The sequence below is a fragment of the Microtus ochrogaster genome, linkage group LG4, assembly GCF_000317375.1.
Source record: "Microtus ochrogaster isolate Prairie Vole_2 linkage group LG4, MicOch1.0, whole genome shotgun sequence".
Lineage (NCBI taxonomy): Eukaryota > Metazoa > Chordata > Mammalia > Rodentia > Cricetidae > Microtus > Microtus ochrogaster.
The window spans coordinates 20,166,437-20,174,341 of NC_022030.1; the positions used below are offsets into that span (position 1 = coordinate 20,166,437).

The 7,905-nt window shown below is 54.4% G+C and overlaps 1 protein-coding gene across 7 annotated transcripts in view; it reads right to left on the minus strand.

Moving 5' to 3' along the window:
- Pou2f2 (POU class 2 homeobox 2) overlaps positions 1–7,346 on the minus strand; it is an 85,856-nt gene extending 78,510 nt beyond the window's left edge. For 6 of the 7 annotated variants that reach the window (XM_026786319.1, XM_026786320.1, XM_026786318.1 and 3 more), the window contains exon 1: positions 7,116–7,346. The gene's annotated coding sequence lies outside the window, so the exon portion shown is untranslated. Of the gene's footprint in view, positions 1–1,214; positions 1,410–7,115 lie in introns of those variants that run through there. The other variant, XM_026786317.1, reaches the window with a different exon arrangement.
- Between the last annotated feature and the right edge of the window lie 559 nt (positions 7,347–7,905).

The window sequence follows — 7,905 nt, forward strand, 5'->3', positions numbered from 1 at the left end:
CACGCGCTACAGGCATGTGGAAACTCTGTGCCTTTCTTCCTCCAGCTGCTGCCATCTTCCCAGTATGGATGAAGTACCTCCTCTCTGTCTTTCTCACCCAAGCTCACATGCACTGTGTGGATGGGGAGGGGGCCCCGGTGTCAGCAAGCTCCTGTGTCACAAGGTTAATTTCTCTGCAGCCAGGCAGGCTGGGCCCTGAGGGGAGTGGTGGGGGAGGGGCTGGTCCCCACAGCCCCTCTGATAAATATGTATTTGGGGCTGCTGTGCTCAAAGGTCATGGAGGGGGGAGGAGGGGAATGGTCTGCACTGTGCTGGGTACTGGATCCCATCCGAGCCCAGTGTGGATTGCATGACCTCCCTACAGAGGGATGAGGAGATTCAGGGAGATGCTCCATTCATCCTAGTCTGCCCCACCCCACCCATGGCCATACCCAGAGGGAGATAGCTGTAGATATAGATATTCAAACTCTGAAGCAGGAAAGCATACAAGCCCACCTACCACCCACCTCCTGCTATCCAGAGACAGAGACAAGCAGATGCAGAAAACCAGCCTCGTGGGCCACCAAATGCATAGTGAGTTGAGAATACGGAGCCAGGTTCATTCTTTCCCCAACCCTAACCTCCACACCAATGCAATCTATGTAAATGCCCAAACTATACATAAACATTTGTATAAGCACACGCAGTGTCCGGTGAGAAATGTCCCTACACACTCGATACACAGACACAAAGGTGGCCCGGTTTCCAACTGAAATGTCCCCGGGCACTTTGTAGGTGGGCTAGGCACACATGCAGGGATACACACAGAGAGGGCCAAAGACACCAAGTTCTACGAAGGTAGACGCACACGACAACTGCCGAGAAGTGTGTGAACATCCGTGTGCACAAACAAGCATCCTCGCACATACAAAGACTCCAAGACACCTACGTCTGGCGGGATGCAGACTGCATGGTGGAGCCAGGTCAGAGAACCCACCCTGCGGCACCAAAGCCTGCCCTGGCCCTTTCTCCACTAAGGTGAGGGAGGCTGCCTGGTCTCTGGTCTATGCCCACCCCCCAGGCAAGCCTCAGACAAATGCGCCATCATTTGTCCAGCCCTGAGTCACATCAATTGCAGAGCCTCCCCTCCTCGCTGACCAGCCGTCTCGGCCATCAGCGGCCTCGGCCATTAGCGGCCTCCTGCTTCTGGCCTGCATTTGTTGAATCTCCCTTACCTGGCAGAACCATCCGGACCATCGGAGCCCTTTCGGGGTCTGCCTGATTCTTGCCTCAAGGGAATCCGGTGTACCCTGTTGTATGACCCTCAGCCCATGCCTCAGGGCGATCCCCCTCCTCAGCACACTGTTCAGGCTGTCATCCTTCAATGACCGCTAGCCACAGTGGTTCTGGTGTGTTTGAGTGTGTGTGTGTATGTGTGTGTGTGTGTGTGTGAATCAGCTTAGAGGTATGTGTGTATGGGTGGTGGGATGGCTACTGTTGTGTTTTCACTCAAAAGAAGTGTGTGCGTGTATGTGTGTGTGTGTGTGTGTGTGAGAGAGAGAGAGAGAGAGAGAGAGAGAGAGAGAGAGAGAGAAAGAGGGAAAGAGAGAGAGAGAGAGAGAGAAATAGAAGGTTAGGATGTCAGCAATTGTAAGTTAAAAGTCAAAGGGTGCATGTGTGTATGGTTTTGCATATGGAGAGTAGAATGGAAGAGCTATACTTCATGTGTGCATGTTTGCATATGCCTATATGCATGTGTGTGTACACACGCATGCTTTAGTTGCAGGGGTGGTCTGGTACATCGGTCTGCACTTGATGCGGGGACCGTGAGGGCCTCTCTGTCTTAGGAACAGAGGGGCAGTACAGCATAGATGTCGGCTTCTTGAGAGGTTGTGGACAAGTGGAGTCTGTCGCTGAGACTCTGCTGCCTGTGTTTGTGAAAGTGACAGATGCTGCCTCCCTGGCCTCACTGCGGTGGATTAAGTCCATGAATGCCACATGAGTCCACACCCAGGGTGGGGGAGGGTCCCTGGCCTAGTCTGATGCCTGTGTGGGCCACAGCCCTGCTTGGTACAGGATCCTGGGGTCAAGGCTAAAAAGTACACCGCCTCCTTGTTCATTTCTGGAAGTAGTGTTCTGAACTGACACCAGGACGATTGTTCCTGTTGGTGTACACACAGGGCCATTCTCGTGTTCACACATGACACTTTCTGAGTATCCAAGGAACATTGTTGTAAGCCATGCGCATGCACATGTGCACGCGTGTGTATGTGTGTGTGTGATTGTTCGTGATGCTCCACTACCAGCCAGATTAAACTTATCAGAGCATCTTTTAGGTCTCCACAGAAGAGGCTTTGCCACAGGAGACCAAACTCAGGTAGGTCCCAAGAACAAGCCTGCAACGTGAGCTGCTTCCCCCCCACACCTCCTATGGCCATGCTCTCCCTTCCCAATGCACAAGCATCCGTGACGCCCCCATCTGCTAGTTGGACCCCATTTGTGCTCACAGTCAGGCATGACACACTGGAACGCAGTGTAGGGCCAGGACAGGTTCTGTTTGAGTCAGTAGCTGGTGCCTAACCATTATTTTTAGGCCAAGAATAATCGTGCTACTTTTCTAATTACCTGGGGGAGCTCACTAGGCTTCATCCACACACTGATTTTTGCCACTCAACAAATACCTATTGAAGGCAAAGCCTTTGTGAGGTGGGTACCTCCAGCCTCCTGAATGTGTCAGAGCTGGGGAAACTGCCTGCCCGAAGGATCTAGTAAAGACGGGGAGATGAGTGAGCGACAAGAAAAAGGAAGGCATATTTGTTTCCCAACACCACCACTTGCTCCTGAGAAAGTGGTCCTGTGCTCAGGAGGCAGGATCAGAGGACCCTGGAACTCCTCTGTACACCGTCCGATTGAGCAGGTTCAGCCCGCTCATTTTCCAGCTTCCCTCCCACATGGAAAGCCAGACCCAGGTCTTCCAACCCTCACGGAGTCACATAAGGCATCCATCCACCTGACAGGTCCTTGAAGACAGGTCTGTGGTCTCTCGGGGCAGCGAGGAAGTGGGGAAGGGTCTAAGGCAGCAAAAGAAATGGCAGTGGAACAGCTGAGGAGGACTGGGAGAGACCCCTCCGGACAAAAGCCCTTGACTCTGGCCCCAGCTCGGGAACTTACAGACTAAGCTAATAATATGAATGTCCTACTCTTCATCTGTAAGAGAGGTTACCTGCCGGGGCTTCCAGGAGAACCGGGTGAGGACCCACTGTTATTATTATTACTAATATTAATATATGGGAAATAAACCAAAGAAAACGCAGTAAGTGGCACGTTTATAAGAAAGGACAGAGCCACTTAAGGAACCCCCCGCCCCATCCGTCACCGCTTCTAACGATTCTCCAATTCTCCTTACCCGGGTTTTTCAACCACTTCTATCCTGATAAGTCCTGGAGATTAACCGGTACATGCTGGAGTGGAAACCTGATTCCTGGCACCTAGCACCATCCGGCCAGCTCTTGGCATGGACATCTGTCATTGCCGCCAGTGGATCATCCCCCCATTATCATTGTGCACTAGGGCCACAAAAAGCCCTACCCAATGGGGTGCAAATGGGACAAGCCCCAGATTAATTGTTATTTTCATGGGTGAAGGGGCTTCTCCCCATAGGCCCTGAATGTAAGGAGGGAGTGGCTGTGAATCAGGTAGGAGGCAGCCAGGACTGACCACTGAAAAAAAAAATCTCACTCACACGATAATGTCTAGGGTGTGCAGACTAACAACTTCTCCTGAACACACAACCTGGGTACAGGCGTGTACACAAATGCACACAAAAGCACACTCAGTGTGGCTGAGTCCTTTCCCACCGCGATACATTGAACACTCCAATTTCCCTATGAAGACTGACGTACAGTGAGGCTACCAGTGTCCCCAAGGACAGCCCGGCAATGTGCCAGAGGGATGGTCAACAGCATCCCGAAAACCAGGGGTCTAGGTGTCTCCAACGTGTGTGGCTGGGTCTCTGTCCAGCATTACCTACAAATCAGGAAGCAGACAGAATCTCGTTACCAACAACTAGAGATGCTGTCTGAGGCCCTGATCCATTTCCTTCCTTTCAGGCCACCGGACACAGTGCCTGCACATGAGAATACTTTGTTACTATGGAGGGGCAAGAAAGGCTTTTTGGGGGAGGGCAACTATGGGAGGGTACATCTTTCTTTTTTTCTTGAACCCAGTTTAAAAGATGCTGTGCAAGCATGCTGTCAAAGCCACCCGGATGCTCGCGACTTCCGTGAGCAAGCAAGACATCCCTCCACGCTCCACCTAGACCTCGCCTCACAAACCTGCCCACCCCTTTATCCAAGACACACGGGGACCCCCAACAGTAGCAATCACAACACTAAGGACAGCTCTGTGAGCAAAGGCACTTTGACATACGTTACTCTAACGTGCACACACCACGTTCAGACTTAGTAACCACACACAAGAGTGTCTTGTGTCCATCACTGATGCTAGCCTTAAAACACGGCCCTGCACACTCGTGGACACTTCCACACACGAGCCAGAGAGGGCCTCCCACATGCACACATAACGGATGGTACAAAAACATCAAGGAGAGAGAGACCGGTTGGGAGACATGTCAGACTCCCTCTTGGATGTGGAACACCCACAATGGGGACACTAGGCACCCAAACCCCACTAAAACCACGTCACAATTCTGTTCTTTACTTCCAGCTTTTCTCACTCTGCTAAGGCTCCAGAAGCCTACATGCAGTTAGCCCGTCCCAAGCACCTCTTCCTTACCAGGAGGGCCTTGTACACACGCACGCTGCCGCCATGGTCTGACTCTGTACACGCCAGGCCAGGCCCCCGCCAAGCAATGACACCTCACCCTCCCTTTGCACCCTGGGGGTTGGGGGAACAGATTCACCTGTCGGGATGGCTAGAGTCTACAACTGTAGAGTTAAGTAGTTGATTGGAGTCTTCTCTAAATGTAAGATTTGCTGGTTCTAGTTCCATAGGCCCAAGCATGGAAGAAGAAAGTGGGGAGTGGTCGGCAGGCCACAGCCTTCCTCTTGGGATCTTTTACCTGAGACTCCAAAGCTCTGTGGACTCGCTCAGATAAATGCCCCCCAAGCTCCCAGTTCCTCCCCCTTTCCCTTCCATGTCATTTTCTTCTCTGCCCACACCCTTCCTTCTCAGTAAGGCTAGGACCATAGTGATAAGCCCTCACTTAGGGTCTTCCCCTCCCCCTCCCATGCCCCAATGAGCCTTCTGTAAGACTTTATCAGAGGCCAGACGGAAATAGGAGGTGGCCCCAGGACCCTAGGGTAGATCCAAGTCCCCAGCTAGCAAAACCGGCACAGAGGTTAGGCTCTGGTGCGAAGTTGCTGGATCTTTGGCTTTGCATGGAGCCCCTCTCCCTGGCACCCTGTTCAATGCTGATGCTGCAAAAGTGATGAATAACTGAAACTGGGGGAGGGGGAGAGGGGATGGGGGACAGGGGAAATGAGTGGCAGGGAGGAGAGAATAAAATAAGGGGGAGGGAAACGGAGAAAGAAAAAAAGAAAAGCTGGTGGAGAGAATGGAGAAAGAAAAGGAAGACAACCTGGGGTCGGGGGGAGAAGGCTGTCGGTGAGAAGAGGAAGAGAAAAACTGGAAAATGAGAAAGAGAAGATATAAAGGAGAGAAAAGAACGTGTGAAAAGCCAGGAAAGGAAGAAAAGGAAAGGGACCGAGAAGCAGTCAAAGGGATTCCCCCAAGTTACAGACTTTGCCCAGAGAGCTTAGGGGTGCGCTGCGGCTCCCTAACATCCACTCCGGGGCCCCTGATTCCGCTTTCCACCTCTCTTCACGCCTGAGAGGTGCCACCGCCTCTCCGTGTCCCATCCCGGCAGCTTCCACTTCCCATTTCCTCCCCATCCTGCTGGCCAAGGCACCCCGTTCCTTTCTCTCACTCCCCCCATTCCCACCCCCAGCCTTTTCTTGTTCCCAGCGCCCTTACCTCTCCCCCCCATGCACCCTGCTTGCTTCGGAGCTTCAGACAGCATCACCAACCATCACCTCACTAAACCGGCCCCCACACCCCCAGGAAGGAGGGGGGAGAGGAAAAAAAAACATGCAAACCTCCATCAGCCCTGAACCCTCTCGCCTCATTTTCTTCACAGTTACCCCTTCCTCAAATGTTGCGTTAAAATAGGGGTCCCACCCAGCCCTGGAAGCCTCTCCGAAGCTCCGCGGCCAGCCGGGAGCGGATGCCACCTCGCCTTGCGTCTCCAAGCTCACTCCTTTTTGTGTTCGGTGGCCCCAGCAGCGATGTGTTTTGTTTTCAGCATCTTTTTATTGGTGTGCTTTTTCCCCCCCTTTTTTTCTTTTCTTTATTTTTTGGCCTGGGGGACGGCGACGATGAAGCGCCCGCCGCCTGTCTCTTTCGCCAGCTCCGGGGCTGTCTCCGGCTCTTTCTCTAGTATGCGCTCCTCGCCTCCCTCCTTTTTCTTCTGTCTCGGCTCTCGCTCATCGTCCGTCCTTTCAGCTCGTTCCTCCGCCGGCTGCCTTCTCTCTCTCCCCCTTCCCCCTCCACGCCTCTTCTTTCCCTATCCTTTTTGCCTTCTTTCCTTTTTTTTCTTCCCTCTTCACCTCAGTCCCCATTTTTTTCCCATCCCACCCCCCCATATATCTCTCCTTCGGTTCCTTCACTGCCACCAACAGCAAGCCGATCTCGCGCACACACTCTCGCCCCCAAATAATAAAAATACCCAGGCAGGGGGCAAAGCCTTGGTGCGGGCTCCGGGAGAGAAGCGAGAGGGCCGGGGCCCGCAGAAGCGCGGGCAGCCGGAGCGCGGTGCGGAGCGAGAGGCGCCCGCCCGGCTCCCGCCCGGAGAGCTCTCTGCAATAGGCCGAGCCGGCTGCATTAAGCTTCTTGCAATCAATAAAGCGCGGGTCAGATTATGCAAAGCGCAGATATTAATATGCAAAGTTTTAAAGATTTTTAAATGGAAGGGCGAGCGCGGCGCGGGCGGGCGGGCAGGGGCTGCGAGGGGAGAGGGAGAAAGGGAGGGCGGGCGGGCGGGCGCGCAGGCGAGCTGGGGAGAGGAGGAGGCTGCCCGCCGCCCGCCCGCCCGGCTGCGCCGCGCCGCCTTGCCTTACCGCTGCTCCCATCGGTAGGCGCCGCTGTCTTCGCCATGCGCGTCAGCTGCACGGCTCCGAGGGGATGGCCGAGGAGGAGCCGCCGCCGCCAACGCTACCCCCGCTCCCGCTCCCGCTCCCGCGCCCGCTCGCTGCCTGCTGCTGGCGCTGCTCTGGCCGCTGCTCCTCGCCTGAGCTGCCGGCGCGAGCCCAGGCGCGCGCCATCCCCGGCTCCCACCTTGTCCCCATGGCAACCCCGGGCCCAAGGATGCTCAGAGAGAGAGCGCGAGCCAGAGAGCGAGGGGGGAGAGAGGGAGAGGGAGAGGGCGGGGAGCGCAGGGGACACGGAGGCAGGGAGAGGCCCGAGACCCACAGAGACACAGAGACGCAGAGATACGCCGAGACAGAGACACGGAGACTGGAAAGGAATGAGAAGTAAAGGGGGACAGCGGCATGAGGGGAAGTCCAGAGACACACAGAGATATCAGAGACATGGGGAGATACAGAGACATTGGGAAAGGAAGAGAGGTAGTGAACAGAAAGGGAATCAAATATTCTCAGGCAGGGTGATGGGGACCCTCGGGCACAGAGACTCACAGAGACCTCCAGAGACACAGAGACAGAAACAGAGATACTCAGTGATGAGACACGGAGACACTGAAAAAACAAATAGACGCAGGGGAAAAGAGAAAGGAGGGACAGAGTGGAGACTCAGCAGAGAGATTCAAAGGCAAGAAGAGATCCTAAAGCCAGAGAGAGATACAGAGAGACACCCAGAGACAAAGAGAAGGGGAAGGAAAGAGAGCGAGTT